Source organism: Peromyscus maniculatus, chromosome 20, assembly GCF_049852395.1.
Source record: "Peromyscus maniculatus bairdii isolate BWxNUB_F1_BW_parent chromosome 20, HU_Pman_BW_mat_3.1, whole genome shotgun sequence".
Taxonomy (NCBI): domain Eukaryota; kingdom Metazoa; phylum Chordata; class Mammalia; order Rodentia; family Cricetidae; genus Peromyscus; species Peromyscus maniculatus.
Window position 1 is genome coordinate 40,960,290 of NC_134871.1, and position 16,816 is coordinate 40,977,105.

Genomic DNA, 16,816 nt, shown 5'->3' on the forward strand with positions numbered 1-16,816 from the left:
CCTGGCAGATGGAGGAAGCACCAGGTACTTCTCAGTATATGGGGCTCAGATGCTATCTGGAAGAACTCAAGAAAAAAAAAAAGCGGGGGAGGGAGTTGAAAAGACAGGTGATCTTTGTGGCCTAAGAAGGTCCTGCCCTGGAGCTTTGATGGTTACGGAATGATGCAGTGTGGTGTGGTAAGCTGACCCTGAGATGGCCTCACTGATCGTAACCCAGCAGAGGGGCCTGTGTGTAATCCTCTTCTAAGATATGAGAGCATACAAGCATTCTGCTTCTGCCTTGCTTGCTGTCTCTTGTGGGTTCTGATACTAAAAGGAAAAACAATCAGGTGTCATTTTGTGAGCTGTGGTATAGAAAGAAAACAAGGGAGGATTTGGGGTAATGCCCTGCTTTAACTGAATCCTGCTAACAATTGGAGAGACCTGGACGTGGATCTTCCTCAAGAAGATCCTAGTCAGAACACCCCTTAATGGCAGATTGGACCAGATCATCTGATTTAACCACACCAATACCGAAACTCCTCAGTCAAGGGTGGTCTTGCTCGGAAGCTGCTGACAGATTGGTAGTTTGCTCAGGCACAGAGATAACTAGCACTTAGCATACTTGGTATATCTGGGGCACAGTTCTATAGCCCTGCACCCTCACCTGGTTCTGATTCTGGCGTTCACAGTGAGAAGCTATTGGGCCCCAGTCACCCCATGCAGGTGGACTCTGATCCCATCTTACCTCTGTCCCAGCCCACAGCCCTGTCCTCCAACCTGCTTTCCCTTCCCCATGGACATCCAAAGGAGTCAAGTTATCATGAAGGAAATCTTTGGTCACAAGGAGAAAGGATGAATATAAAGTTTCCTCTTCCATGCCAGCTGGAAGTGATGTCCTGAGATTCATCTCATTCCACTCACCAGGTACTGCTCCCACCTGCAGGCGGCGTGGCCAAGAGCCATTGAGATGGCCCCCACCTAGCGGATGCCTGCATGAACTCTTTCTTCTTTGGATCTCTGCTCCGTGATCCTGGCTCTTGCTCCTTAGGAACACAACATCCAGGATTGTGTTCATATAAGGCTCCATCTAAAGCTCTGTCTCTTAGATAGTCTATGAGCTTGAAAGTACAGGTCCAACAGATATATCAGAGGCACTCAGTCAGTGGCAACTATCAAGTTCCTGCTCTCTTGGGCTGCAGTATCTTCTTTTTTAGTTTGAACATTTATAACATCTCCCTCTTTCTCTTTCTCTGTCTCTCTCTATGTGTATATTTATATCTATCTATATTTATTTATTTTTACAGCCTCTCACTTTCCACCTGGGAACATAGCAGAATGGAAGACACAAATCAGTTTCTCATTTAACAAGTTTTGAATCATGTTAAGGGAAATTTCCATCTCTTTTCCTCTGTCTCTCCCCTCCCCCATATTTATAATTTCTTCTATCTTTCCTTTACGTGGATTTAATGTTACACCATTCCTTCCCACTTCAGAGTCTCCCTGTCTCATGAACTGTTTTGTACTTCTAAGTATTTGCCTTTGCTTTGAAAAGCATCCCATCATCTGGTTAATGATCATGTATATTTAACAGTATGAGTTAAGGGATATGGTATCCAATAATAGAGGAAATCTTCCCTCTGACCCCTCCACTGCTGTTCTGTGTGTTACGAAGGCCCCTGCACACATGAGAGCCTTTAATTTACTCATTTTTCTTAACAACACTGAACTCACCTGAGGCGGGTCTCACTGTGTTCACACTTCTTCCAAAGAGCTGAATGACTCTCCCTGACTGAATGAGTGAATCCAATAAAGGAAGAAGAACGGTAAAACTAATTTTCTCATGAACCTAGTGCTAACAAGTTAATCCAAATCTGACATCCATTCACTTCTGTGTTGGAAGGGGAGGCGGTCAGAACAGAACTACATGCTTATTCTACTAGGTCCATGCTCAGCCCTGAGATTGGTGTCATTGGTGCAGTTCAGCAAACCATCAGGCCCACCTCATGAAACAGTCAAGGTTTCATCAACACTCATCAGAGTGACAAGGTAAATCACACAGAGCAAACCTGGGAAAACCAGCTGGGAAGTATGTGCCAACCCCCTAGCTTTTCTCCTGCCAACACTCCCATTCACCGTGCTGACTATACTTTCAAGAGCAAGAACATGAGACACTCAATGTTCTGCAGGTTTAGAAAAGTCTAAAAATCAGTGACTTCAAAACACTGGAGGGTGTCTGGGACATTTGATAATGCAAGACACTGATAAACCTTAGTGCATGCACACACACACACACACACACACACACACACACACACACACATGCACATATGCATATACACACAATTACAGACACATGTACACACATACATGCACACACACACACACACACACACACACAAACACACACCAAATATGGGAAGCCCATTACTATTCCCACCAGCACCAACTGATGTCCTATCAAAAGATCTTAAAGGCAGCAGGGAGCTGGAAACAGAAACCACAGGATAAGGACTGAGACACCAATGACCAATGCTCCATGAGAAGGTGTGAAATGGAGCAGGATGTAGCTCAGTGGTGGAAGAACTGTTGTCTAACACACACGAGGCCCTGGATTAAACTTTTAGTGGTCATTGCAAACAGCGATGGAATTTAAGTGTGCTTCTGAAGCTGTGCATGGTCAGGGACAGGACTGCACTTTTTCTTGATCCTCATCTCTACTCTCTTGTTCCTTAACTAAAAACTCTCTCTCTCTCTCTCTCTCTCTCTCTCTCTCTCTCTCTCTCTCTCTCTCTCTCTCTCTCTCTCTCCCTCCCTCCCTCCTTCCCTCTCTCTCTCCCTCCCCCCCCCTCTCTCTCTCTCTCTCTCTCTCTCACACACACACACACACACACACATACACACACACACACAATACAAGAAGAAACCGGTTGTGCTGTTTTCATCTCTTATCTAGAGGGTAGAGTGGAAGTGAGGTTTCCATACAAGTAAAGAACAAGTAAAGAGCTACATTTTCCTAATTCTGGATTACTGAACTATGCAAAGAAAACAGCCTCATTACCCAAGCTACTACAGGTATGCAATGAGTAAGCTCGCTTCCCCAGATGTGGAACTGACCCTGGTTGTCCCAAGGTGCTCCTCCAGATCCAAGTTTAGCTGCTGCTGGTGACAATGATGAAAGATTTAATTATAGAAACTTTGCTGAAGAAGGAACCTTCCAGGTCAGCTCTTTCAATTTATAGTTTTGAAACTGAGACCCAGGGGAGAGAAATGACAGTCCTGAACACAGAACTGTACCTCACAGCCTGTGTGAAGCCTCCTGTATACATACTATCCTTCCTCCGCCTCCCGGGAGTCCTCCTAAGAAAAGCTGGGCAATGCTTTTTATATCTTAAGAGATTTAAGTGGTTGAAGACAAAGGAACAAGAGATAGTTGAAGAGCATGAAGTGCTATTCCAGGGTCTGTGACATCCCCCCCCCTCTTCGCCCTGGGGAAGTCTATTACTCCTCCAAAGTCCCAGGATGAAAGCAATGGAAATATTAACTTCATTTGCTCTGATCACATATGTCTTAGTGGACACCCCTTCAGAAATATGACTGCATCTTTATCTCTCATCAGACATTTCCACTGGCTTCCCAGTTTTCAGAAACTAAAGTCCAGTTTCCCAGCCATGACATTCAAGGTCCTTCCATCTGGCTTCACTGTGTTCCCCAGCCTCTTCCTTCTCCTGACCCAGCTATATAGAAGCTTCAACCTTTTGCCCAGGCTGCAAAGCTCTCTCTGCTGCTATTCCTCATCAACTTCAACTTAGCTTGTAAGATGCAGAATAGCCATAACACAGTCCCTTTATCGCCCTTCATAATTCTGCAGTAGATAACTAAGACAAGAAGCACAGGACAGTGGAGAGATGAGAACCTTTGAACGTAGGTCAAACAGACCTGATGCATGATGGCTGTGTGATCCTGGGCAAGTTCCCTAGGGTGCCTGAACATTTAATTTTCATAACAAGATATTCATGCAGTCACCTTCTGAGTACAAGTGACTTCCTCACACACAATACCTGTAATATAGTCAGACCACAGTTGGTCCTTGTTACTCCATGCACATATGACAGTATGCCTGGATGTATTCAGATGTCTCCCTTTTTGTCTCGTTTGGTTATTGTTTTTGCCTGTCTTTCCCCTTTCTCTTCACAAAGTAGGTTATATGTTTCATATATAAGTCTCGTTTGTTTACTCATTCGTAAATAAATTATTAGGCACCACCTTGTGGCAGGCATTTCCTTAGGCACTGGAGATATTGTACTGCCGACCAAACATGATTTCTACTCTCAGTAATCACACTTCATATTTAGGAAGACAGACATACACACATATTTATCTTCAATTCCATTTCCAATTCTACCTCATTGATATACACAAAATGGTTATTTTTGTAAGATTTATCTTTATGAAATAATTCCTTACATTTAAAAATTATACTAAACAATTTATATGCACTATTTAGAAATATTTATGAAATATTTCCATGTCTGTATTAGAAAATTATGGCTCTATTTGACTAAATAACTTGTCCTGACATTCTCAGGTAGGAATCAACACAGCACCAAGATTCATATTAATGTATGTCTAACCTCAAAATCCTCCCCTTGACTTCAATGCACTGACTTATTGGATACTTAGTAACTAAATAAGTACAATGATAAGTAAAATAAGAAACATGGGAAAGGGTATTTAGCATTCCATTTCCAAAGTGTTTTCTACAATTGGAACCTGTGATACCCTGAAAGACAGGCATCACAGTGAACATCATGAGTTTCTTAGGTGGTTTTCATAGTAAACGTATAGTGCATAGATACAATCAAACGCCTGCAGTGTTCAGATACCATCTTCTACTTCACTGTCTTCATCAAAACGTGGCTGTCACAAGGCATCTCAAAGTCATATTGCGCCAATAATATTGTAATCATTATTCTCTTACTAATTTTGAAACTCCATCTTTCAAAAGTTGATAGTGAATTCAAGAGCCAGCACTGAGTGGCTGCTCTCATAGTATCTGGGAGCACCCCCAGAGAATTTTATCTGTGTGGACACACTCAAGCCTTACAATGGCCTTGAAGGTGGATGGCATTTCTCTATCAGTACAGATGGGAGGGACTCACACTACAAGTAATCTGACCAAGATTCTAACAGGATCAATGAGAAGCAGGACTTGATCCCTAACCACTTATTTTTGGTATACCATTTCAGTCACCAGCACTTACTTGGAAATATTAAGTACCACTGGCAAGGTTAGCATCTGAGCAGGGTGTCTCAACAGTACGAAGTGGGTAGGGAGCAAGGAGGGGCAGAGCATCTTCAGGTATCCATAAAGACATCCAGAGAAAGTACAGGTCTAGCCCTTGGTGGTGTTCCCCAGAGAGGCCTTATTAGAATGCCCATTGTTCACAAAACCTTCACTCATTGGCTGCATCAAACATTCCATTTGGAATTGTTTATGTACTATAAGGACTGAAGTGTGAGCTCAGCCTAAGGCAACCTCCAAGGTAGACAGAACACAGACATAGTTACAGAGGGCCCCACCTCTCTTCCCGGAGCTTCATTTCTTTCTTCCTCAGTGGTGGACCCTGAAACAGTTCTAGCAGCTGCTTGTCAGGTGCTGTGCTAGGACCTAAAGCCAGGCAAAGGTAAAAGGTTCCACATGCACCATCAAGGTCATAATAACATGAGAGTATTAGAACAGACAAGCACAGTAGAGAAAAATCTAAGCCTCAGATAACTCATCAAGTTATGTGACAACTACTAACATCTGTCATGAAGAAAAATGCTCAGCCCTATTTGTAATCTGGCAAATGCAAATTAAAGTTAACATGCGATGCCTCAATGACTAAGATGCCAAGAGAAAATACAGACAACACCAAGTCGGGGTATAGATATGAAGCTACCATAACATGTATGCATTTCCAGTGGAAACTGATGTGGCCAAATTGGAAAAGCATTGAGCATTGTCTAGTAAAACTCAGAATATACAAACCCTGTGCCACAGCTGAGCCCTTCATAGTACTCAGCAGAAGTGCATGCACACATGGACTGAAAGACATGAATGTGAATGCCGCCATCATTTCCTGTAATGTTCCACTGCTGGAAGTTACATAGATCTCATCAAAATTTACAGATGAATTGTGCTTTGGATATAATATGGCAGAATATGTAGCACTATTCTAGACTGTCTCTATATAACAATATGCACAAATTGCAATATGTTTATGTAAAGTTAAAAGTCAGTAATGAAAGAAGCTATGTTTCTTGGTCACATTTGCATAGATCTGTTCAAAACCAGGTCAAAGTAATCTATGCTGTTGGGTACCAAGAGAGTAACTGTTAATGTATGAAGGTGAATGGAAAGATGTATGGTGGGCTCCTGGGATGTGGATGGTTTTCAGAATATAGATTGAGGGCCTGGATAAACTAGTCTTTGTGCCTAGAAAACTTTTTCAAGGTCATATACATGTATATACATTTTTTTTGTTTTGTTCATTTTGAGACAAACTATCACTCCGTAGCCCAGGCTATCCTTGATATTTAGCTCAGACTGGCTTCAAAATTGTGACAATCTTCCTTCCTCAAGCTTCTAAATGCTGGAATTACAGGCACGAGTCACTATATCCAGCTCATAAATGTATGTTTTATAATAATTATTATAATAAAACATTAATTTCTTCCACAGCATTAATGATGTGTTGCTGAGATATGTTCTTCCATTTGATTTCTTCAAAATTCTTCTTTTAATCTTGAAACAAACTGTATTTGAAAGGGAGCATTTAAATTCCAGTCATACAAGCTCTGAAACTCTAAAAACCAATAGAGGAAAAATGCTTCAGGTACTTACTGAATGGGACTCCAGCTGCTCAGAAAACAGAGCCAACAGTTGACTACAGAGATTTCATGAAACTAAAAGTCTTCTTCACAGCAAAGGGAAAAAAAGTGAAGAGACAGCCTAAAAATCTTTGCTAGCTGCACATTTGACAGAAGATTAATATCTACCATACACAAATTACTCTAAAAACTATACACCAAAAAATAAAATAAAACCCACAGTCAATAAATGAGTTAATGAAATGAGTAGACAGTTCTTAATTGATGACACACAAGTGACCAATAAATATGAAAACCCTCTACATCTGAGAAAGGCAAGTAAAAACTACATTGAGCTACCATTTCACACCAGTCAGAATGGCAGCCATCAAGAAAACAATAATAAATAGTTGTAAGAATGTTTACAAAAAAGCCACTTTCTGCACTGCTGGTGGAAATATAAACTAGTCTATTCAAAATAATAAAAAATTTAAAAAAATCAATCTGCCCTATGACCTTGATATACCACCCCAGGTATTTACTTAACAGAGAATTAATATCTAGCATACACAAACCATTCCAAAACTTTATGCCAAAAAACCACAGTCAATAAATGGACTAGTAGAATTAGACAGTTCTTAACTGATGACACACAAGTGGCCTAAACAACTCCAAGTCAACACATCTCAGGGATGCTTTTACATCATTGTTGTGGCAATATTAGTCACAATAGATAAGTTATGGAACCAACCTAGGTGTCCACCAATAGAGTAATGGATACAGAAAAGGTGGTTTATATACAGAGCAGAATATTTCCCAGCCCCAAAGAGGAATAATATTGTCATTTGAAGGAAAATATGTGCAAATGGACATGATCATATTGTGTAAATATGATATGAGTAAGTCAATATCGTTAAGTCTCAAAAAGAAAAACTGGTCTCGTTTTCTGTCCCTTTTGGGGGTTCTGGACTCTATAGATACATATATGCATACATACATGCATACATACATACATACATACATACATACATGTGTGTGTGTGTATGTATGTGTGTGTGTGGAGAGAGATAGATGAAAACATAAGAACAAAACCATCTACGTGGTCAAAAGGAACTAATGGGAGAGGGAACGATGAGGCAAAGATCAGTGGAGAAAGCATGAACTCAAAATACATTGTATACTTGCATTCAACTTAATATAATAAAATTTAAAATTGTAAACAGTATTTTAAGTCTCAATTTGTGAAGTGAGAATTATGAGGTTCACTTTGATAAAAGGGTTACGAAAATAACAACAAATTCTTATTAATTTAACAAAATCGATCTGCAACACGTTGATGAATGAGTGAGAGTGGGTGAATTTGTGAATGAGAGACAGTGAGTGAGTGATTTAGTGTGTGACAGTGAGTGAGGTAGTGAGTGAATGATTAAGTGAGGCAATGAGTGAGTGAGGGAATCCGTGACTGAGGGAGTCATTTACAGTGAGTGAAGGAGTTAGTATGTGGAGTTGTTTTGTTTTGTTTTTACTCTTTGTTCTTTGGCTCTTTGAGGGGCCCACCATCCAACTCCCAAATAAATACAGAGACTTGTTATTATTTATAAATACCTGGCCTTAGGTTGGCTTAGTTTCTAGTCAGCTTTTCTTAACTTAAATTATCCCGTCTACCTTTTGCCTCTCGGCTTTTATCTTTCTCTATTCCATATACCTTTCTTTACTTCTTACTCCATGTAAGAAGTCTGTCTGTGTAGCTGGGTGGCTGGCCCCTGATGTCCTCCTCTTCTTCTTTTTTCACCTTCTTACTTCTATTTATTCTCTCTGCCTGGTAGCCCCACCTACTCCTCTCCTGCCTACCTATTGGCTGTTCAGCTCTTTATTAGACCAATCAGGTATTTTATACAGGCAAAGTAACATAGTTTCACAGAGTTAAACAAATGCAACATAAAAGAATGCAACGCATATTTGTATCATTAAACAAATATTCCACAGCATAAAAGAATGTAACACATCTTTAATATTCCACAACAAGTAAGTCAGTGTGTGAGTGAGTGGATAAGTGTGTGACAGCAAATGACTGAATGAATGAATAAAAGCATTAGTGCATGAATGAGTGAATTAATGAATGAATAAGTAGTGAGTGAGTGTAAGTGAATGAGTAAATAGTGAGTAAGTTGGATCAATGCTTTCACTTTAAGATGTGATCATCCTACTGTTCACTAAACCATGTAGCAATATCTGCTAAATCCAGACTTGTATGCATGTATCCCATAACACAATGATGATAATCTAGACCTAGAAATCATAGTATCAGAATAGATGGTGCGTTCTGCTCTGATCATTTCCTACATTTCAACTGATACATCATTGCACTCATGGTGTCCATTTTCTCCCTACCAGAACCAGATAAACCTACCTGAAGCACTTCATGTGTTGCTACGTCTCTCAATCCAGATTGTTCCATATGCTTGATATTCCTTCCCTAGCAACCTGTCTGAAACACCTATTTTTCTCAAAGCCTTACACAATGCAAACTCCTCAGAATCCTCTCTTTAAATCCCATTATGCTTTGTCTATTTCCCTAACAGCTGTAACAGCACCACCATAAGAGACTTCCATCAAGTAGGGGTCAATGACATGGCAAGCTCTGGGATAAATGTTTTATATGAACTTGAGATCCCATAATTTCTGAAACAATTTGGATGCACTTTTGATTTCAGGATATCCAAGTGAGGAAACAAACTGGCAAGAGCCATGGAAGTTTGACAATAATATCCTATTTTCAAATCAGGACAAGGAAATAATTGACTGTGACTTAAGTCTACCCACACAGTTGCGAATTGGATGGCTTGGGGTTCAAAACCAGGCATTGAAAATCATTGGCCTGCAATAGAATACACACAGATATAGCATCCATTTACAATAGAGTGTAGGTAACCAAGACAGAGAGGTCTATATAAATCTGGGTCAACCCTGTGTATGCTAACATAGGAATCATAAAATAGGCAAATAACTCAGAGTAACATCTGTAGCTGCTATCTAATGCATCCATAGAAGTCAAGCAGTGTACTCAAAGACATAGAAAATAGTGATGGGAACTGAGCTTAAAATCCACACATCCTTAGTACTTTTATGCCAGGCTCTTTACTCTACAAAACTTACCCCCTTAAAGGTCTAAAAGTATGAACTTGAATGGGAAGTATACCAAATTCACAAATGGCAAGTAAGGGCACACTTTTCTTTTAAGGTGTTATTATTTTCAAACTTGTTTTTATTCTTGCTATTTTTGATTCATCTTTAAAAACACAATTCAAGTATCCTGTTCTCTAGGAAGCTTTCCTCAGGCCTTGCATGGACTGTTTCATTCAACCAACTAAGGACATACTATGCAAGAGGCAAAGGAAAGGCTCCAGGACTTGACTCAGTGGTAAATAACAAGCCATGCTTTTTGCTCTTCTACAGATTACAATATGGAGAATAACATGCATTGCTTGAAAACTGCAATCTCTAGCTGCGGTAAATGCTATGAATGAAGAGGTCTGGGATTTTAAAAAGTATATTGGGCATTAGAACTAGTTATTGAGGTCAGGGACGTCTGCCTCATGCTCAGGAAGAGGTAATTAGGCTGGTACTGTCTGTGCTCTGTGCTAGAGCTCACTGCTCTGTGTGTAGTTTATATTAGTCTAGTCTATATGCGACACAAGGATAGGACCATGCTTTATCAACACCTTTCTCTTCTGCCTTAGAAGACTACCAAGGTGCATATTACAGGTGGCTAACAGGGCTCCCTTAAAGTGGCTTTTATTACCATCGCATTTCTGCCACTCTTGTGGACTAGAAGTTTGGAGCCATTCCTACTAGAGGAAAATACCAGAGATGTCTGCATGACATGACAGTCTCTGTTCTTGCTGCACCCTGGTACCTCAAGAACAGAAACAACCATTTGCTGATGACAAAAGAAACGGGGAAGCTGAGGACCTCCAAGCACTGCCATGCCACTTTGCTCACAGCATCTCTCTGGCTCTCTGATGACAATTACACAAGCTGCAGCTTATGCTAATGACTGCCTGCAAATCCAATTTGACGATTATGTTTTGTATTAAGCCTGGTTACAACAGCAGCTTGCAAGTAGGAGCAGAGAAGAGGGTGTTATTATCCCGGCCAGAGCAGAGATCAAATAAGCAAGTGTTGGCAAAAGAGATCTGTCCTTAGGAGCTTTATGTCCTAGAGCCGTTTTTGTTTGTGTGTGTTTGAAGGAGTGGTGTTTGTGGTTTTGCCATCTGCTAAAGGTCTCTTTTAGAAACCCTGCCAAACCACCCTAGTAGAGAGGAAACTGGGAAGATGAACCTCAAACTTGAGAAGGTAAATTCCAGGTGATACAAAAGAAGACTCCTCAAAACCTCCCCAGTGATTCTGATAAGACCCAAGAATCACAAGGTTCAAGCCGAGGTGGAATCTTTGACATAAGTTCTGATAATCGTGCGGATTTTTCACTTGAGCATGGCACTTGATGCCTTCACTTTCTTCCAGGCCCCTGCTGCTCCTCTAGACAGCTGGCTCTGCAACAAACTGATGCTCCTTCCTGCTTGATAGCCTGCTCCTGAATGCTGGGCACTTTCCCATTTGATAACACGTGTTGGTACTTATTGATCATTTCCTGTGAGCTATACCCAGTAGGGTCCTAGGCTTACAGTTCTTCCAAAGGTCTGATGAATATGGCATGGTTACTTAGAATGTTTAGTATGCACCCCAAGTATCTAATGATGCACACACTAACCCTGAACCTGGGTGGCTGAAAGTAGTAACTGATTGACTTTTCTCATGTTTGTAAGAAAGCAAAAAGTTAATAACTCACTGTATGAAATTCTGAAAGAATTGATAAAACTATTGCTAAAAAAAAAAAAAAAAAAAAAAAAAAAATTAAGAACTCATGTGGTAACTCCAGGTCAGATTTAGAATGTGAGCGATTGACTAAATCTCTATCAATATGCCACCCCCCAAAACCTGGGTAGTCAGAGTTCCAGATCACACTGGCCTCTGAGAGAACAAAATCCAGGAGGAAGAGCTCTCTTGAGCTCCAGCCATTGAAAAGTAAAAGTGTCATTCTTGCCATGATCTGTTCTTCAAGCCATGTGACAGAGCTGGTACAGCTTCCAGGGCCTGAAGAAAGGCTCTGCCTCTCAGTGGGATGTCAGGTCACTTTGTAGAGACCATGTGAGAAGACCATGGAAATATTATTACAAACATCTATAGGAACAACTACTAGATTACATTGGTGAAGACTGACTGTGTTCCATAGCTCTGAAAGATCTGCTTTATCCTCAATCATGAGTCTGTATACAGGATGCTATACTTCTCTGAGCCCTAGCTACCTGACAGAATCCCTTAAGGGACATTTTGCCCTATGCTGAGAGAAGCCCCACAAAGAGCTGCTGTCATTGGAATGGTCATGCTATTCTAATTATCCAAATCTGGAAGGCAGTGGGAGTGAAGGAGTAGAAGACATTGTGTGGTGTAATTTCATGTAGAGCACAGGGTTAAACAGAGATTTGTGTTCACTTCCAGCTGATACAACTGTTAGATGTTGAAAACTAAATGGAACCTCAAAGATTCACTCAGTTACTCACCTGCACACTCACAGAGCCCTTCTGTGTCACTCACTGAAAGAAAAAAAAAATAGCCACCACCACCTTGGGAGCTGCCAAGCTGGTGTTCTGGTTCTTTCCAGGATAAGATATCCTCCAAATATATACCTTTCCTGATTCATGAAACTTCTATTTCCCAACCTGTCTTTGCACTTTTCTAATTTTGCTCAGGATATAGTTGTAGGTGGATTGGGATGTCAACTCTGTGAGTTCAAGGACAACAGAGGTCACACTCACATATACCATGACAATATTTAGCACAGTGTATGCACAGGGCAATACTGCAGGGTGCCCACTGAAGTCAGCGTAGTTAGCAGGAGGCTATAGCTACAGTTCTTCAGTTCATTCAAGGTGACGATTTCCTAGAAAGCCTTGATATTTCTGCAACCCTTCAGTTATCCAACAGAAAGACGCATGAGCAAGAGTGACATTCTAGCATTTACCTATGCAGTAATCATTTCTGAGAAGATTCTAACGGGCAAAAGATAATGTCAGAGAGAAAGGTGAAACACAAAGCAGGAGAGCAGTCACCATGCACTTGTAGCAAAAGATAAATGACACACACATGAAGTGCCTAGCAGGTGCCAACAAAATTAGGTGTCATTTTCCAACAATAGAGAGCAGCTGAAGAGCAAGTATGGATGGCAATTTTATTTCATGCACTGTGTACTGTACATGTGTGTATATATAATCCTTATACAATAGGATGAAATAGTTGTAAACTATTTTGTTGGTGAGAGAATTTATGTTGAGACAGGTCAAGTAAAGATTAGGTAGTGAGAGGATGACAATATCAGGACTATGTCTGATTCTCCTTGATGCTCATGTCAATGACAATTATCAACCAAATCATGGACCTCTGCCTAGCAATGTAGGTTCAAACCAGTGAGAAGAGAAAGAATGGGTTTGTTGAAAATGAAGATGTATATGGAGACACTAGTGAGAAGCTGCTATCCTGGTTCTGTCAAGGTAGAGATGAAAACTCCATAAGGGGTGAAGAAGAGGATTGCTGCAGCTGGTGGAGATGCACCCATCTTTGGGAAGTGTGCTCCGGGGAAATCAATCTTTTCTGCTTGTACCACTGTTGCTAAATCAAGACAGCACTTGTCCTGGGGATGACAGCCCTGACTCTGGGTACACATTCTAAGCTTAGGCAAGCTGTAGTCACAGGGGTGGAATATTATTAGTTTCACTGCGTTTCAGCTCCAGATTTCTCCGTGAATCATGTGTGCATGAATCACAGCCACCACTCTTCATATTTTAGAAGCAGATGTATAATTTTTCTTATCCAAGAAAAAAATCAATTGCTGCCTAAATATGACTCTACTGTTGTCTCTGAAACCGCTTTGATTTATTCAATTCTGAACCTTCCTTTTTGGGGAAAGTGAGAATAATTAGTGAAGTTTAAAAAAAATAAGGTGGTATTTTTTAAGTATTCCATCCTTGCTTCAAAGGCAAGGCAGATGTAAGTATTCCTATTTTGTAGAACAGGAACCTGAGACTCATGTAGCAGTTTATTGATCCAGAGTGTCATAGCCGTTGGTCAGATGGAGCTAGGATTCCACTTAAGTGTGCTACACACTAAATCCTTTGCTGCCATCAACCCTGCTTGGCTTTCTTGGTTACAATGTAAAAAAAAAAAAAAATGATAGCAGACAGACTGACTCCAAATGAGTATTTTCTTCTTCTTCTTTTTTTTTTTTTTTTTTTAAATCTCGTTTACAGATGGCTTAAAGAACATGAACCAGTCCTGTTCTTTGCTGTCTATTGTCATCTTAGGACCCTTGTTTTAATTGCTCAAAGCTAATTCCCTCTGACCCTTTTGAATATATGTAAGAAAAGGATAAACATCCAGCTGGTTGCTCTGAAGGACATGGTCCAAGGACATAGGGACCCATGCTAGCATTGTTCAAACATTGACACAAGTCAGACATGGGCAGAGAAGAACTACCTGCCTGGCACCTGGCACAAACATCTTACGGTACAAACCTACTACTCTTTTCTCCTTGGTAAGGGGACACTTTCAGTTTCCCCAGTAGATCTAAAGCTATGTACCAGGCTTCACGCTAAACAACCCACCACATTTCCTGTCTCTGAGACCCCGAAGCACAACTGAAGCCTACAGCATTTTCTTCATCTTGCTGACCAAGAAACCAAAACTCTGACAGTTGTGTTGCCCACAGATACACTGTTGTATGCTCCATTATTACTATTGTATTACAGGGAATAATTTCATTATGCCAAACTATACTTTTTATCAATATGTAATAATATTTCTCAATGTCTTCAAACATGATAGCAATATCTATAAATACTTCAGAGTTTTAAAACTTTCTATGTACTTTTCAATGATACTATCACTTGGGAACAAAATATCTTAAAAAATTATGTCCCAAATAAGCTTTTCAAACTAAATGAATCCAAGAACACACACAGGCCTCTGGCCTGCTCTTAATGTGATATTTCTAAATTATAGGTGTGTTTGGCCAGGCAGTGGTGGCGCACGCCTTTAATCCCAGCACTTGGGAGGCAGAGCCAAGCGGATCTCTGTGAGTTCGAGGCCAGCCTGGTCTACCAAGTGAGCTCCAGGAAAGGCGCAAAGCTACACAGAGAAACCCTGTCTCAAAAAACCAAAAAAAAAAAAAAAAAAAAAAAAAAAAAAAAAAAAAAAAAAATTATAGGTGTGTTTGTTTTTGTTTTTGTTTTTTATCATGTCCTCATTTTGCTTAAAAATTTTTGTGGAGATTTCAAATCGGATTGCTCAATAGAACTGAATAAACAGTTTGAAACCCTGAGCTTAAGATTAGGGTTTGGGATTCAGCATGCATTTCAAAACTATCTTGCTCTGCTTTCCTTGCTGATTAGAGATAGTTCAGTTTTCGACAATCGTGTATTCTCTGACTCATCCCTCCACCATCTGTGACAACCTGTGTGCCCTGTTGTGATGGGGGTTTCTATGTATTCACTTTATAATACCATGTCAGTAAGGACATGACACCTTCCCTTTCATGCAAGGTGCCATTCAGGGAGCACATTAGATGATATTTATCTTTTGTGGCAGAGGGCAAGCATGGAAATAAGCAACACACATGATAAATCAGTAATAAGAGGACCTGGACTTGGAAAAAGAGGCAATGATTAGGAAATAAGTTGGTAGCTACAAGGCTCATGAATGGGTGCAGAGGTCACACTTTCATGCCCATGTCTCTCATTTCCCCGGAAAACACCCCTAAATAACTTGAATGTGAATTTTGTTACAACATGAGGGCTCCCTCACAATGTAGAAATATGTAGGAATATTTATAAAATCACAGTCTTTCCAGATGGACAGTATGAATCAACACACATGCTTACTTGGCCAGTGGACAATCACTGTGCTCAGGGCACAGTCCTGCATGATGCAATGATCGTACACATCCTTCAGACTTCAAAATCAATTCTAGGCACCATAAGAGAATCAGAACATCATCAACAATTCTATGAATGCAATATTAATTACACAATCAAAGAAGTGCCCCTGTCTGGGCTTAAATCTGAGCAAAACTTTCTCTAACAAAGCTACACCCAATTATTATATATATATATACCAGCAGCTCTTGTATGCTGAGGGTCTGACCATTTGGAAAATCACAATAATCTTTAAATGCAAATTTGCCAACGGCATGCTCAATGTGAACAGGAATCCTACACTTGATTTAGCCAAAGGGCCAGGAAGTGATGTGAATTCCATGGGTAGCAGTCAAGCAAAGGAGGAGGCATTCAGCGTAGCCTGATGTGGCCAGTCTGACTAGCACATGGCTATCAAAGATTGTGAGGATGATAGGACAAGCCATTGGAGTTGAATGATATGATGGCATTTTCATGGGCTACACAACCTTACGCAAATCCCTTAACCTTCCTAAGTCTTAATTTCATGGTCTGTGAAATGAACCGGAGGACCTGAGAGGGTTGCTGTGAGAACAAAATGTGGTAATGTCTTTACTGTAGTAACAGTTGCATTATATCCTTAGAGAGCAAAATTTCCTTCCCTTACTAATTGGTTCTCTGAGCGTTGCATGAATATTGATAAGCAGGATGACATACGGAGAAAAAAAATCCAAATGCCTTGGCTTGTTTTGCAAGCCCCCACCTCCACTCCATGTTCCGACTTCCACCAGCAGCCTGGCTTCAGCTCCTCTTCCTGCCATTGTATAACTCCAATTCTAAATCCTTAGGTCTGCAATGCACCTTCTATTTCTGGTGGGGATATGTTACATTGTCCGGGAGTGTAGAAATAGAGAAGGAACAGACAATGCAGTTGGTAGAGAATGATGTGGACGGCTAGTTCACAAACGTAGATTGCC

At 40.5% G+C, this 16,816-nt stretch overlaps 1 protein-coding gene across 2 annotated transcripts in view; it reads right to left on the reverse strand.

The window, feature by feature from the left end:
* Positions 1 to 16,816, reverse strand: part of Fam135b (family with sequence similarity 135 member B) — a 284,289-nt gene that overhangs the window by 206,518 nt on the left and 60,955 nt on the right. The window contains exon 1 of one of the 2 annotated variants that reach the window (XM_042264606.2): positions 5,244 to 5,450. The exons of the other annotated variant lie outside the window; for it this stretch is intronic. The gene's annotated coding sequence lies outside the window, so the exon portion shown is untranslated. Of the gene's footprint in view, positions 1 to 5,243; positions 5,451 to 16,816 lie in introns of those variants that run through there. 2 annotated transcript variants of the gene reach the window in all.